This window comes from Amblyraja radiata, chromosome 35, assembly GCF_010909765.2.
Source record: "Amblyraja radiata isolate CabotCenter1 chromosome 35, sAmbRad1.1.pri, whole genome shotgun sequence".
NCBI lineage: Eukaryota > Metazoa > Chordata > Chondrichthyes > Rajiformes > Rajidae > Amblyraja > Amblyraja radiata.
In genome coordinates, this window is record NC_045990.1 from 11,464,883 (window position 1) to 11,482,145 (window position 17,263).

Sequence of the window (17,263 nt, forward strand, 5' to 3'; positions counted from 1 at the left end):
CCTGTTTTGTGCTCTAATGTTTTTAACTTCTGAAACGTAATTGCCACAATATGATCATTGCTTGCGCCTGTTAGTAAATACAAATTCACACACACACACACACCGCTGTTACCCTGCCGTTACACATCCCACACTGGCGGCACAGTGCCGCAGCAGTGGAGTTGCTGCCTCACCGCGCCATAGGCCCGGGCTCGATCCCGACTTTGTTCCGCTGTCTGTACGAAGTTTGTACATTCTCCGCGTGACTGTGGGTTTCCTCTGGGTGCTCCGGTTTCCTCCCACACTCCAAAGACGTACGGGTTTGTAGGTATATTGGCCCAAGTGTGTAGGATGGTGCTAGTGTACGGGGTGATCGCTGGTCAGCGGACTCAGTGGGCCGAAGGGCCTCGTTTCTGAGCTGTATCTCTAAAGCCAAAAGACAGTCCCGTCCCTGCATGGAACATTGAACGGCTGCAGGAGGCAGAGTGGGTCGGGCGGGCGAGGAGAGGGACGTGGGTCGGAGGGCTGGGCCGGTCGAGGGTGACGGAGGAGGCCCTACAGCAGCCTGGTGCTCGCCTGGATCAGGAGCCTCTCCAGTACATCACGCACGTGGACCGGAGTTTGGACTCCTCGTATTCTTTTGTAAATGGGCCCCAAAATATGATGGCAGGTGCTAGAATTCCACTGTGCAGTGCATACATGACAAGAAAGAACCATTGAACAGTACAGCACAAAAACAGGCCCTTCTGCCCACAATGTCCGTGCCGAACATGATACTATCACCATGATACAATCCCGTGTAACATTCAACCCACTGAATCCAAGGAATGAAGTGTTCTGTCAGTGGCCACTGAGCAGGGAGGGTGATTTCTGTACATTAAATATCATTAGATCACCATTGATAAAACATTTCATGCAGTTTTACCTGAAAGATTTGAGAAAGGTCTTTGAAGCTCCCAAAGTTTAACATCAACCTTTTAAAACAAAAGAGCTTCAATTAAAGTTCAGTCATTCTAGATTTGAAAGCAATCTGTAGATTTATTTAATAGGGCGGCACGGTGGCGCAGCGGTAGAGCTGCTGTCTTACAGTGAAAGAGATCCGGGTTCGATCCTGACTACGGGTGCTGTCTATGTGGAGTTTTACGTTCTCCCTGTGACTGCTTGGGTTTTCTACCATTAAAAAAATACCAGGGCAGGTAACCGATACCTTTATTGTGCAGAGTTTTAATGAGGGCTTTAAAAAGGCAGGGGTCTAGGGTGAGAGAATGGAAATAGAAACCATATCATTTTGTCATCAAAATCCTACAATTTTAACATTTTTTTCTTTGAACCAATGCAGGACAATGAGTGAGGAGAGGGTATCATGAGATGGGTATTTGTTAGGCGGAGATTGACAGACTCTTGATTAGTGCGGGTGTCAGGGGTTATGGGGAGAAGGCAGGAGGATAGGGTTAGGAGGGAGAGATAAATCAGCCATGATTGAATGGCCGAGAAGACTTGATGGGCCAGATGGCCTAATTCTGCTCCTACACCTTATGAACATGAACTTATCGATGGTTGGCACGCGGTGGGCTAAAGGGCCAACTAACGTACAAACCTTTGGAGTGTGGGAGGAAACCGAAGATCACGGAGAAAACCCTCGCAGGTCACGGGGAGAACGTACAAACTCTCTACAGACAGCACCCGTGGTCAGGATTGAACCCGGGTCTCTAACGCTGTAAGGCAGCAACTCTACCGCTGTGCCACCATATCTCTGAACTAAACAAAACTAAAAGTGTTGTACTGTGGGCGGCACGGTGGCGCAGCGGGTAGAGTTGCTGCCTCACAGCGCCAGAGACCAGGGTTCCATCCTGACAACGGGTGCTGCCTGCACGGAGTTTGTACATTCTCCGCGTGACCTGCGTGGGTTTTCTCCGGGTGCTCCGGTTTCTTCCCACACTCCAAAGACGTACAGGTTTGTCGGTTAATTGGTTTTGTATAAGTGTAAGTTGTCTTGAGTGTGTGTCGTATTAATGTGTGGGGATCGCTGGTCGGCGCGGACTCGGTGGGCCGAAGGGCCTGTTTCAGCGCTGCATAACTAAACTAAAGTAAATTAATCCTTGCTGCCAAGCCAGGCGTCTCCTAGATGCACGATTCCCATGTGTAGCCTCTTGGGACAGCTCCTGCAACAATGTCCCAGATCTCTGCAAGCAGGGAGAGGGACAAAAGCTGGCTGGCTCGAAAATGGAGCTACAAGGAGATAGATAAACCTAACTGGAAGTGTCAGGGATAGAGGAACAGGAAGGGAACTGACACAAACTTGTTGGGGGACTTAACTACAATAAGCCTGATCTAGACACAATAAATTCTCGGCCACAGAAGGCAGCAGACCAATTCACTTGATGCATTCAAGAGAGAGTTAGATTTAGCTCTTAGGGCTAACATAATCAAGGGATATGGGGAGAAAGCAGGAACGGAGTACTGATTTTGAATGTTCAGCCATGATCATATTGAATGGCGGTGCTGGCTCGAGGGGCCGAGTGGCCTACTCCTGCACCTATTTTCTATGTTGCTATGTTTCTATGAAAGTGCAGGTGCTGAAATCTTGTGTAGAACCCAAAGTGCTGGAGTAACTCAGCAGTCAGGCAGCATCTCTGGAGGACATGGATAGGCATTAGGTCAAGTTGGGATTCTTCAGTTTGAAGAAGGGGCCTGACCAGAAATGTTACCTATCCACATCCTCCAGAGAGTTACTCCAGCACTTTGTATTCTAAGTGGGATGGAAACTCTATTCAGGCCAACTGCTCAGACTTACAGTTTCTCGGCGATTTCTTGCGTGTGGTTCCACACCTGGAAGAGAAATCAAATCAGTTTAGATCATCATAGAAACATAGAAAAACATAGAAAAATAGGTGCAGGAGTAGGTCAGCATCGAGCCAGCACCGCCATTCAATATGATCATGGCTGATTATCCAAAATCAGTACCCCATTCCTGTTTTTTCCTCATATCCATTGATTCCTTTAGCCCTAAGAGCTAAATCTAACTCTTTCTTGAAAACATCCAGTGAATTGGCCTCCACTGCCTTCTGTGGCAGACAATTCCACAGATTCACAACTCTCTCTGTGAAAAAGTTTTTCCTCATCTCAATCCTAAATGGCCTACCCCTTATTCTAAAACTGTGGTTCTGGACTCCCTCAACATCGGGAACATGTTTCCTGCATCTACCCTGTCCATCCTTTAAGAATTGTATATGTTTCTATAAGATGCCCTCTCATCCTACTAAATTCTAGTGAATACGTTCAGTCAACCCATTCTTTCATCATATGTCAGTCCCGCCATCCCAGGAATTAACCTGGTGAACCTATGCTGTACTCCCTCCATAGTAATAATGTCCTTCTTCAAATTAGGAGTCCAAAACTGCACACAATTCTCTGTTTCCCCTTGACATAACATGTCTTGTTTTGGTCACTTCAATCAAATCTCAGCCTTTGAGATCAGTCACTGAAAGTAAGCATGCAGGTACAACAGGCAGTGGAGAAACCTAATGGCATGTTGGCTTTAATTGCGAGATGATTTGAGTTTAGGAGCAAGGGGGTCCTGCTGCAGGTGTGCAGAGCTCTGGTGAGTTGTATAGGGCTCTTAGGACTAAATGAGTCAAGGACTCTGGGGATAAAGCAGGAACGGGGTACAGGTTTTAGATGATCAGCCACGATCATATTGGCGGTGCTGGCTCGAAGGGCCGAATGGCCTACTCCTGCACCTATTTTTCTATGTTCTATATTTTCTACAATGCGTAGGCGAATAAATCGAACTGTCTACACAAAGTCTGACTCACCCGTGGTGGTTGGATAATTGTTCCCGAGAGAACTGCCGATGGTGAAACAGAGTAGACCTGGAACAAAAAGCAACACAGAGTCAAATAACAAACCAGGACTGTGCAATACGTCTGCAGTTTGACAATAGAGTTGATTAAATGATGAGAAAATGTTATTTATATTTATATTTAGCTTAGAGATTCAGAATGGAAACAGACCCTTCGGCCCATCGAGTTCACACCGACCTTCGATCACCCCTTCACACAAGTTCAAGAGTCAAGGTGGAAATGTCAAAGACTGGGGGGGGGGCACAGCTTTAAGGTGAGAGGGGCAAAGATTTAAAGGAGATGTGTGGGGCAAGTTATTTTACATGGAGGGGGCTGGGTGCCTGGAACTCGCTGCCGGGGATGGTGGTGGAAGCAGATACCACAGTGGCATTGAAGAGACTTTTAGATGGGGCGTAGATATGCAGGGAATTGAGGAACATGGATTATGTGCAGGCAGATGAGATTTGTTTATCTCTGCATCATGTTCTATGGTTCTTTTATTGTCACATGTACAAAGGAGTAGTGAAATAAATGTTTTTGCATATAGAGATTATTGTCATACGTAAAGATCTTCCCCGATTAAGTGCCCCGTGCAGAGAAACATCCCACTGAGTCCATATGCAATAGTCACCATGTTTTCACAAGTTCAGTTCACAAGTTGTAGGAGTAGAATGAGTCCATTCGGCCCATCGAGTCCATTCCGCCATTCAATTATGGCTGAACTCCGCCTCCTAATCCCATTGTTCCTACCTTCTCCCCACAACCCATGACCCCTGTTCTTTTTTTTTTTTTTTTGAATAATATTTTTATTAGAATATATCATAATCCAAATCAATGCAGACTTTGTTTAACGGTTACATATTATTAGTGTCTAGTATCTCGGGGTCCCAGCCTGTTCTAATTAAGAATTTGTCTATCTCTGCCTTAAAAATATCCACTAACTTGGCCTCCACAGCCCTCTGTGGCAATGAGTTCCACAGATTAACTGTCCTCTGACTAAAGAGGTTTCTCCTCACCTCCTTTCTAAAAGAGCGCTCTTTAATTCTAAAAGCCTTGTCCCACGGTACGAGTTCATTCCAAGAGCTCTCCCGAGTTTGCCCTGATTCGAACTCGGAGATTTACGGTAATGGCCACTCGTCGGTACTCGGGGCTCTCGTGGACATTTTTCAACATGTTGAAAAATCTTCACGGGTCTTCCCGTGCTTACCTGCCGTTAGCGAGTCTTCCCGAGTACCTGCCGTTAGCGCTAAGAGACGTCCCTGAGCTCCGACGTACCCGCTACGTTCATTCTCCGTGCTTACCACGAGTTTGATTTTTTTTAAACTCGGGAGAGCTCTTGGAATGAACTCGTACCGTGGGACAGGGCTTTAAGGCTGTGACCACTGGTCCTAGACTCTCCCACCAGTGGAAACATCCTCTCCACATCCACTCTGTCTATGCCTTTCATTATTCTGTAGGGGGCGCTGCTCTGGCAGCAGCCATGTCATGCAGCTCGTCAGTTTTTCAACCTTTTTTTATTTTTTTAGTATGTTTTAAAGTCTGTATTTAATGTTTCTTCGTGTGTTTTATGTGGGGGGTGGTGTGGGGGGGTGAGGGGGAAACCGCTTCGGTCGCCTCCTCCACGGAGAGGCGAGTTTTTCCAGGTCGCCTCCCTAACATCAAGGATCGACGCGGCCTTTCCCGGAGACGCGCCCGGGGCTTCAGCGGCGGGCGCAGCGTGGACTCTCGGCGTGGAGCGGGTGAGCCCTCGCTGGGGCTCGCTGGAGGGGAACGCTCCGTTTCGCTGGCCCGGGGCAGCCGGCAGCCTGAAGTCGCAGCCTGAAGCCGCGGTCTGCAGAGCTCCAGCTAGTGCGGCCTCTGCAGCCTCGTGGGGGACCCGGGGGAAGAAGAAGCCATCACTGCCGGCCCGCGGCCGACTTCTACCGCGGGTCCGGCATGGACTTACCATCACCCCTGGAGGGGAGCTTCGACTGCCGGCCCTGCAGTCTACGGTGCTTCTGGCTGCGGCGGGGACTTTAAATCTTGACCGCCGGCCTGCGGCCTACAACAACTTAAAGCCGCGGTCTCCGGTGAGGAAGAGCCGATCCTGGACTGACTCTGGACTCTGGTCCTGACCACGGGGGGGAAATGGAGGAGGACTGGCCACATTTTGTGCCTTCCACCACAGTGATGAATGCTGTGGTGGATGTTTGTGTTACAGTTTTATTGTGGTTGTGTGTTCTTTATTATTGTATCGCTGCAGACAACCCAAATTTCCACCAGCCTGGCTGTGTGGCAATAAATTATATCTAATCTAATCTAATTCTGTAAGTTTCAATGAGGTCCCCCCTCAACCTTCTAAACTCCAGCGAGTACAGGCCCAGTGCTCATCATATGTTAACCCACTCATTCCTGGAGTCATTCTTATAAACCTCCTCTGGACCCTCTCCAGGGCCAGCACATCCTTCCTCAGATATCTTGGCACCATGTCACACTTAACCGCACACTCCTTGCACACAGTAGGTTAATTTAAAGAGGCAGACCTGCACGCCTTTGGGATGTGGAAGGAAACCAGTTTCTAGTAGTGGGAGAGTCTAGGACCAGAGAGCACAACCACAGAATAAAAGGGGTGGTATATGCATTTTCATCAATAACAAATGGTGTACAAACGCCGAAACTGTGTCAAGCCACTGTTCTGAGGATATAGAATTTCTGACAATTAAATGCCGACCATTCTACATGCCAAGGGAATTCACAGCCATCAACATCACAGCTGTGTACATTCCACCCAGTGCGAACACAAAGGACGCACTGTCTACATTGTATCAGTCTATCAGCTCAATGCAGAACTCTAACCCGGACTCTGGCGATTTCAATCAGGCCAAACTGAAGACAGTATTACCCTGTACCACATTATTACAAACATGTGAACTTTGCAACCAGGGGAAATAACATACTCGACCAAGTCTACACCAACATCAGACAGGCATTCAGAGCTGCTCCCCATCCCCACCTGGGGAACTCAGACCACCTCTCTGTTATGCTAATTCCAGCTTACAGACCTCTATTGACCAGGAACAAGCCGTCTGTGAAGCAGATCAGAGCATGGCCAGAGGGAGCCACCTCAGCTCTCAAAGACTGTTTCGACTGCACAGATTGGACCGTTTTTAGGGAGGCTGCCACTACCAACCATCATGTCAACTTGACGGAATACACTGAATCTGTGACTGGATATATATTCAAATGCATGGAAGATGTGACCGTCATCAAAAACTTCACCACGAGGGCCAACAACAAACCCTGGTTCACGTGAGCCCCTGAGAGCACGGAATGCTGCCTTCAAGTCCGGGGACAAAGACGCCCTTAGTACTGCTAGGGCCAACTTGAACCGGGGCGTGAGAACAGCCAAGCGTGTCTATGGACAGAAAATTCAAGCACACTTCACAGACACTAAGGACCCCAAGCGCCTGTGGCAAGGCATCCAGTCTGTCACCGGCTACAGGCCAACACCCCCATCGTGCGAGGACAACACAGACTTCCTCAACACACTTAACACCTTCTTCAACCGGTTCCTCCGCACATCAGCTGGGTCCAGGTGAAGTGTTTCATGGTCTGGGCAGGGAAGGGCTTCCACCACACCAACAAAAGCCCTTCCCTGCCCAGACCATGAAACACTTCACCTGGACCCAGCTGATGTGCGGAGGACCCTACTCAAGGTGAACCCCAGAAAAGCTGCAGGTCCTGACAACATACCGGGGCGTGTGCTCAGAGACTGTGCTGACCAACTCACAGATGTTCTCACTGACATCTACAACACCTCTCTGAGCCAAGCCATCATACCAGCATGCTTCAAAGCCACCACCATCATACCGCTACCCAAGAAATCCCCAGCCTCAACACTGAACGACTACCGGCCCATAGCACTCACGTCCATCATGATGAAGTGCTTTGAAAGGTTGGTCCAGGCCCACATAACATCCAGTCTCCCCTCTACACTTGACCCATTACAGTTTGCATTCCGTCCCAACCGTTCCACTGATGATGCCATAGCAACAGCACTCCACCTAAGCCTGGCTCATCTGGAAAACAATAACAGTTACGTGCGCATGCTGTTCATCGACTTCAGCTCCGCCTTCAACACAGTCATCCCCCAACACCTGGTGAATAAACTCGGCGAAATAGGCATCAGCACCCCACTATGCAACTGGTTACTGGACTTCCTCACCGACAGACCACAGACAGTAAGAGTTGGCAAAAACTCATCAGAGACCACCATCATGAACACCGGGGTCCTACAGGGATGTGTGCTGAGCCCTCTGTTGTTCACGCTGATGACACATGACTGTTGTGCCAAACGCAATTCGAACCACATCATCAAGTTCGCAGATGACACAACAGTGGTGGGTCTCATCAGCCACGATGATGACTCAGCCTACAGAGAGGAGGTACAACAACTCATCAACTGGTGTGACATCAATAACCTTCAACTCAATGTCAATAAAACAAAAGAAATAACTGGACTTCAGGAAGAAACAGACAGCACACACCCCACTCACCATCAATGGCAGTGCAGTGGAGTCTGTGAAAAGCACCAAGTTCCTGGGAGTGCACATCACAGATGATCAGACATGGTCCACCAACACCATCTCCCTAGTCAAGAAAGCACAGCAACGCCTCCACTTCCTTCGACGGATGAGGAGAGCCGACCTCCCCCCTTCTGCCCTCACCACTTTTTACAGGGGTGCCATTGAGAGCATTCTCACCAGCAGTCTCTCAGTCTGGTATGGCAGTTGCTCTGCTGCTGACCAGAAGGCCCTACAGAGAGTGGGTGAGGACAGCGGAGAAGATCACCAGATCACCCCAACCAGCAATCCAGGACTTATACCCATCTCGCTGCTGCAAGAGAGCAACCAATATCATCAAAGACACCACCCACCCAGCACACAAACTGTTCACCCTCCTACCATCCGGCAAGTGCCACCGCAGCATGCGGAGCAAAACCACCAGATTCAAAAACAGCTTTTTCCCTCAGGCCATCAGGCTACTCAACACACTCAAGAAAATTCCATGAACATTACACAAACAAAGACCAACTGACTGTCAAAATAATTTTAACTCAATGTCTGCAGTATGCTATTTGCACTTTTCTATATTGCACCTTTTATTATTGCACCTTAATAACATACCTCAAAATGTTACTACACTCTGGCACACTGTGAATATTATATAATGTATATGTCCATTGTCTATCTTTATTGGTGTATTGTCTGTCTGTGTTATAAATATTACTTGCACATTTGGAGTATGGGGAAACGCAATTTCAATCCTCTGTGTAACTACTTGTTGCATTATTTGAATTGACAATAAAGTTTACTTTGACTTTGACTTTGACTTTAAAATGGAGATGAGGAGGAATTTCTTTATAATAACATAATAATAACTTTATTTATAAAGCACTTTAAACAACTACAGTTGCCACAAAGTGCTGTACATGAGAAATCATGAACAAAAAGCTATTACAAACAATTAAAAACCATTAAAAACCGTAAAACGAAGGACTATAAAAAACACACTAAAAATTAAAAGACATTAAAAGCACTAAAAACAGGAGCAATGCCTCAGCCAGTGTCGAAAGCCAAAGAATAAAAATATGTTTTTAGGGAGGATTTGAAGATGGACAGTGAGGGGGCCTGTCTGATGTGCAACGGCAAGGTGTTCCAGAGTGCCGGAGCAGCAACAGAAAAGGCTCTATCCCCTCTGAGCTTCCGCTTAGACCTTGGTACCTCAAGGAGCAGCTGATCAGCTGATTTAGCCAGAACGTGGTGAATCAATGGAATTCAATGTCAGAAGGCGGTGGAGGCCAAGTCATTGAGTAGATATAACGTGGAGATTGATGGGTTATTAATTAGTAAGTGACAAAGATTAAGGGGAGAAGGCAGGAGAATGGGGTTGAGAGGGAAAAATGGATCAGCCGCGATCGAGTGGCGGAGCTGATTTGATGGGCCGAATGGCCTAATTCTGCTCCTATGTTTTCTTCAGACTGAAGCAGGGTCTCGATCCGAAACGTCGCCCATTCCTTCCCCCCAGAGATGCTGCCTCACCCGCTGAGTTACTCTAGCATTTTGTGTCTACCTTCGATTTAAACCAGCATCTGCAGTCCTTCCTGACACTGTTTTACATGGATGTGTTAAGGGGTGACTGTGCCGAGCTAAATTAAAGTTAAATGGATCAAGAGGTGAGGGGAAGAGGTGGAAAGACAGTCAGAGACAAATTTAGTCGGAGGGTGGTGAATCTGTGGAATTCTTTGCTGCAGAAGGTTGTGGTGACGGAGTGAATATACTTAAGGCAGAGTTAAGGGCCTGTCCCACGAGCATGCGACTGCATGCGGCAAGCGCGACTTAAGTGGTCGCTTGAAGCATACGGCCTCGCGGGGCCGGTCCCACTTCGATTGTCGGAACTGTATGGAGTTGTGCGGAGCTGGTCCCGACATCGCGCGGGGCTCCGAAAAACTGATCGTGTTCAAAAATTCCGCGCGGCAACGGCCTGCTGGCCCGCAGCCGCCTCGACGCCGTACACACCACCTCGACGGGTGTGCGCAGCGTCTTGATGCCGTACGTCACGCGCGAACTTCCCGCGGACTTCGCTCGAACTTCACATCACTCGCTCGACCTCCGCGCGGCCCCCGCTTCCGGTTTGGTCGCGCTTGCAGCATACAGGTCGCATGCTCGTGGGACAGGCCCTATAGACTCTTGATTAGTACGGGTGTCAGAGGTTATGGGGAGAAGGCACAGGAGAGTGGGGTTCGGAGGGAGAGACAGATCAGCCATAATTGAATGGCGGAGTGCACTTGATGGGCCGAATGGCCTAATTCTGCTGCTACAACTTATGATTTGCAGCAATTCAGAGATAGAAACCACGGGAAGGCAAAACGCTCTTGTTAAATCCAACATTGGGGGGAACTGTGTGAACGAAAGCTTTTCACTGTGCCTCTATACGCGTGAGAATAAACTAAACTGGACTGTGGGCATATCTCTGCCGTACACGGACCTTCAGACAGTGCAGCCACCGCCAACTCATATAAGGAACTAATTCATTACCTGGATGTAAAACAGTTGCTATCAGTCAGGCGATCATGAACCTCTGAATGGAAATGCAAAGAGGTTGGATGTGGACAAACTCACCATTGTATGATAAGCAAATCTCTGGCCTGCATCAGGCCACGATTCCTGCCCACCTTCATTTGCCTGTGCTCTTCACTCTAATTGTGATTGTTTAGATTGGAGTTGCAGCATGGAAATTTGCCCTTCGGCCCGCCGAGTCCGTGCTATCCACCTGTTCACGCCAGTTCTGCAGTATCACACCTACTCCTCGCACACAGTCAGGCCGTTTTGCAGAATTTACGCTATCAACCTGCAAACCTGCATGTCTTTGGCATGTGGGACGAGACCGACCGGAGGGTGTTTCCAGTCGTGGGAGATTCTAAGACCAGAGGGCACAGCCTCAGAATAAAAGGACGTACCTTTAAAATGGAAATGAGGAGGAATTTATTTAGCAAGACAATGGTGAATGATTTCTGGAAGGTTCCACTTATGAGTCATAGAGTGATACAGTGTGGAAACAGGCCCTTCGGACCAACGCCCACACCGGCCAACATGTCCCATCTACACTAGTCCCACCTGCCTGTGTTTGGTCCATATCCCTCTAAACCTGTCCTATCCAAATATTTATGAAACTTTGCGATAGTCCCAGCCTCAACTACCTCCTCTGGCAGCTTGTTCCATACACCCACCATCCTTTGTGTGAAAAAGTTCCCCGTCAGATTCCTATTAAATCTTTTCCCCTTCACCTTAAACCTATGACTGGTCCTCGATTCACCTACCCTGGGCAAGAGACTCTGTGCGTCTACCCGATCTAGTCCTCTCATGATTTTATACACCTCTAAATGATCACCCCTCATTCTCCTGCGCTCCAAGGAATAGAGACCCAGCCTGCTCAACCTCTCTCTACGGCTCAGGCCCTCGATTCCTGGCCTGCTCAACCTCTCTCTACAGCTCAGGCCCTCGAGTCCTGGCAACATCCTTGTACATCTTCTCTGCATCCTTTCCAACTTGACAACATCTTTCTTATAACATGGTGCCTAGAACTGGACACAATAATGTCCTCACCAACGTCCTATATAACTGCAACATTACCTCCCGACTTCTATACAATACTCTGGCTGGTGAAGGCCAATGTGCGAAAAACCTTTTTAACCACCCTAAATGCCTGTGATGGAATTCAATGCCACATGGAACAGTGGAGGCCAGGTAATTGGATATATATAAAGTGAAGATTGAAAGATTATTAATTAGTAAATGCGTCAAAGGTCAAGGGGAGAAGGCAGGAGAATGGGAGGGAAAATAGGTTACCCATGATCGAGTGGCGGAGCAGACTTGATGGGCCGAATGGCCGAATACTGCTCCTATGACTTAGGGAAACCCGCACGTTCTCAAGGGGAACGTGCAAACTCGACACAGACAGCACCCGAGGTCAGGTTTGAACCCAGGTCCCTGCTGCTGAGAGGCAGCAGCACTACCTGCTGCGCCACTGTGCCGCCATGCCACACAGCATGTGATGACGTCCCACACAACATTCTCCTACATCAGAAGAATCTGAGAAGCACCCAGTCACCTCTCCACTGTCCGGTTACTAATTTCCACGCAAATCTTGGTTATATTTGGAACAATCTTCTCAAATGTGAAAACAGAATGGGCTCTGTCATCTGGGCAGGGAATAGAGAGTGATCTTGTGATTCAGTTTAGTTTTATAGATACAGCATGAAAACAGGCCCTTCAGCCCATCGCCAATGCTGACCATCAATCTCCCATTCACATAGTTCGAACCTACACATCAGGGGCAATTTACAGAAGCCAATTAACCTACAAATCTGAGCGTCTTTGGAGTGTGGGAGGAAACCGGAGCACCCGGAGAAAACCCGCGCGGTCACGGGGAGAACGTACAGACAGCGCCCGTGGTCAGGATTGAACCTGGGTCTCTGGCGCTGTGAGGCAGCAACTCTACTGCTGAGCCACCGTGCCCCCTAGAACATTGCCCAGAGAGGTTGCAGATCCCGGAGTGGAGGGCAAAAGCAGGGATGGGGGCAGATGGCGTTGCCATGGTTTTCCGGTGAGTGGGCAGGGACAAGAGCTGGGTGAGGCTTGCTATCGTTTTTCCCATCGTTAATGTTGCTCAGGTTGGTCATAAAGTCATAGAATCTGGAAACAAGCCCCTCAGCCCAACCTGCCCCAGCCGACCAAGATGCCTCATCTGTGCAAGTCCCACCTGTCCACTTTGCTCCATATCCTTTCAAACCTTTCCTATCCATGTACCCAACAAGTCCTGCTGGAGAACCTGCATCAAGTACCTCCTCTGGCAGCTCAATCCGTTCACCCTCCAGTCTCTGTGTGAAAAAGTTGCCCCTCAGCTTCCTATTAAATCTTTCCCCCTCACCTTAAACCTATGTCATCTGGTTCCTGATGCCCCTACCATGGGTAAAAGACTGTGTGCATTCACCCTATCTATTACCCTCGGATGAGAAGAGCTCACCTCCCCCATCCCATCCTCACCACTTTCTGCAGGGGCACCATAGAGAGCATTTTGACCAGCTGCATCTCTGTCTGGTTTGGGGATTGCAAAGCCTCCGACTGGAAGTCCGTGCAGAGAGTGGTGAGGACGGCTGAAAAAACCCATCGGGACTTCTCTTCCTTCAAACCGGGACATTGCGTGCAAACGTTGCTTGTCCAAGGCCAACAGCATTTTAAAAGACCCCACACATCTCCATCATGGACTGTTCACTCTGCTGCCCTCGGGCAAAAGGTATCGCAGTATAAGGAGCAGAACGGCCAGGTTTTGCAACAGCTTCTTCCCCAGAGCCATTAGACTCTTGAATTCCATATAATGTACTGCCACTATTATCTATTTTATCTTTTTATCTATTTTAATCCTTCTGTTATTTTATGTTGCACGGTGAGCCAGATGCAACAAAATTTTGTTCAGACTTGCATTTGTTGGTGTATTTTTGAATGACAATAAATTATTTGATTGATTGATTTGATTGATTGCTTGCTCAGACAGGCTGCCAAGAGGCAAGAGCCAAGGGCAGTGGAAGGGAATGCAAGGCACACAAAGTACTGGAGTAACTCAATGGGTCAGGCAGCATCTCTGGACGACATGGATAGGTGGTGTTTTGGGTCTGGACCCTTCTTCAGACTGATTGTAGGGAGGGGGAGGGGGAGGGGGTGAGAGAAAGCTAGAAGAGACGAGAGACAGGACAGAGAAAGGCATGAGAAGCTTTGTGTCGGAGAAACAACTTGCTCAGTGTTTCACTGAGCACTGACCATGAAATGCCTTTGAAGTCCAGCTGCCATTATAATATAACAAGCGGTAGAGTTGCTGCCTCACAGCGCCAGAGACCCGGGTTCAATCCCAACTACGGGTGCTGTCTGTACAGAATTTGTACATTCTCCCCGTGACCTGCGTGGGTTTTCTCCGAGATCTTCGCTTTCCTCCCCCACTCCAGAGAACCTGCCTCCACCGCCCTCTGAGGCAGAGAATTCCATAGACTCACCACTCTCTGTGTGAAAAAGTGTTTCCTCGTCTCTGTTCTAAATGGCTTACTCCTTAGTCTTAAACTGTGTGGCCCCTGGTTCTGGACTCCCCCAACATCGGGAACATGTTTCCTGCCTCTAGCGTGTCCAAATAGGACCCATAGACAGGATTGAACCTGGGTCTCAGGCGCTGTTAGGCAGCAACTCTACCGCTGCACCACCCTGTGCTTAGAAGCCTACAAGCTCCTGAATAGAAAGTGATTTGTCTCCAATTTGGGCTAAGGCGCTGTGAGAGACCACATCTGAGAAATGCAGGACAAATAGACAAGGAATCTGCAGATACTCCTAGTCTGGAAATATTTCTGGATATAACAAAATTCATATTGGAATGAATATACTGAGATACATTGAAAATCTTTTGTTTGCTTGTTATCTGATTAAATCAGATAATACTATACGTGGATACAATCCAGTCATACACTAGTACAGGTGTGGGGAACCTGCATGCAGCCTTCTAGGCTATTAAGTGCGGCCTTTTGAATGAATCCAAATTTTGTAGAACAAATCCTTTTGTTTTAATTTAAGAAGGAACTGCAGATGCTGGAAAATTGAAGGTAGACAAAAATGCTGGAGAAACTCAGCGGGTGAGGCAGCATCTATGGAGCGAAGGAAATAGGCAACGTTACGGGTCGAGACCCTTCTTCAGGTCTGAAGAAGGGTCTCGGCCTGAGACGTCGCATATTTCCTTCGCTCCATAGATGCTGCCTCACCCGCTGAGTTTCTCCAGCATTTTTGTCTACCTTCAATTTTTATTAATATGTTTTTGTTCGTCTTTTATTATTTTTATTTTAATCTTAAAATGAACGTATTTAAAATACCAAAGAGTAAAAGAAGATTCAATGAAATAATCCTCCCCGACTGACGGCCACAATTAAAACATTAGTAAGTCATGAGGGCTATTTTAACAAAATAATGTACATTTTGAAGTATATCTAATTGAAGTTTCTTGGATGTGGCCTTATTAGATTACAGCTAACTTAATGCGGCATTCCAACATGAAATGGTTCCCCACCCCTGCACTAGTACATCGGGTGCAGCAGACAGACTAATACCACAGTGCAGAATATAGTTCTTCAGCATTGAAGCATTACAGATTCAGAAATAAAGTCCAATGTCCTCAAGGAGGTCGATTGGAAATTTGGGACCCCACCTTAGTTAATGGAGGACAGTGACAGACTTCTAGATACAGTGTTGTGAACGTCTACAGTAGAAAGCATATTGACTAGTTGCATCACAGCCTGGTTCAGCAGCTTGAATGCCCACGAACCATGAAGGTTGCAAAAAGTGGTGAACACTGCCCAGTCCATGACGGGTACTAACAATCCCTGGGATGGCGGGACTGTCATATGAGGAAAGATTGAAAAGACTAGGCTTGTATTCACTGGAGTTTAGAAGGATGAGGGGGAGATCTTATAGAAACATATAAAATTATAAAAGGACTGGTCAAGCTAGATGCAGGAAAAATGTTCCCAATGTTGGGTGAGTCCAGAACCAGGGGGCCACAGTCTAAGAATAAAGGGGAGGCCATTTAAGACGAGGCGAGAAAAAACGTTTTCACCCAGAGGGTTGTGATTTTGTGGAATTCCCTGCCACAGAGGCCAAATCACTGGATGGATTTAAGAGAGAGTTAGATAGAGGGGCTAGTGGAATTAAGGAATATGGGGAGAAGGCAGGCACGGGTTATTGATTGGGGACGATCAGCCATGATCACAATGAATGGCGGTGCTGGCTCGAAGTGTCGAATGGCCTCCTCCTGTACTTGTTTTCTATGTCTATGCCTATGACTATGACCTCCCCACCATCGAAGGGATCTACAGGAGTCGCTGCCTCAAAAAGGCAGCCAGCATCATCAGGTAACCGCAACACCCTGGCCACGCTCGCATTTCACCCCTGCCATCGGGAAGAAGATACAGGAGCCGGAAAACTGTAACTGTACCGTTCAGGAACAGCTTATTCATTAATTAAGAAGTGATTAACATCTAACCACATCGAGGCATCCCGACAAGACATGTCACCTGTCCATTTTCTCCAGAGATGCTGCCTGAGTTACTCCAGCACTGTGTCTCTTTGTTTCTTTCTGTGTGGTTTTAGCAATTATTTTGTCGGTTCACCCAAATAACCACAGTACACGGCAGGGGCTGGCACGGTGGCGCAGCGGTTGAGATGCTGCCTCACAGCGCCAGAGTCCGAAGGGCCCCTGTTTCCGTGCTGTATCTCTAAACTAAACACCGAAGATAGACTTGAAAATGCTGGGAGTAACTCAGCAGGACAGGCAGCATCTCGGGAGGGAAGGAATGGGTGATGTTTCGGGTTGAGACCCCTCCTCAGACTTACCCAGAATGAAGCAAACAGGGTCCATGGTGTCAGCAATCATCTCCGTGTTAACACTGAAGCTCGACACTTCAAACACTGACTAACTTCCTCAATCCATTCACCTTTACCATTCCCCGCAGCATCGGAACGAGGTGAAATACAAATGTGTGGGTTTGAGATGTGTCACTGATTGCGATTATCATCTAGGGAGGATCAGTTTATGTTTGTCGTTTTTAGTTACAGCACGATTCAGTATGAAAACAGATCCACCGGCCACTGGGCCAACACTGACCATCGATCACCCGCTTACATTGGTTCTGTTCTGTTCTCCCCACCTTGTCACATACTGGGGGGGTTTAAGGTGGGGGGAGGGGGAATTTAAGCTGAGCGGGGAACGATTTAAGGGCCTGTCCCACAAAGGGTAGTGGGTGTATGGGACGAGCTGCCAGAGGAGGTAGTTGAGGCATGACTTTGGGATGTGGGAGGAAACCGGAGCACAAATGG

At 48.0% G+C, this 17,263-nt stretch overlaps 1 long non-coding RNA gene across 1 annotated transcript; it reads right to left on the bottom strand.

Moving 5' to 3' along the window:
* Positions 1-2,772: 2,772 nt before the first annotated feature.
* On the bottom strand, positions 2,773-16,912 carry LOC116991979. Its single transcript, XR_004416943.1, has 3 exons — positions 16,781-16,912; positions 3,795-3,851; positions 2,773-2,808 (listed from the first exon to the last, which is right to left on the bottom strand). It is a non-coding gene; the product is annotated as an uncharacterized LOC116991979 (long non-coding RNA).
* Positions 16,913-17,263: the final 351 nt, after the last annotated feature.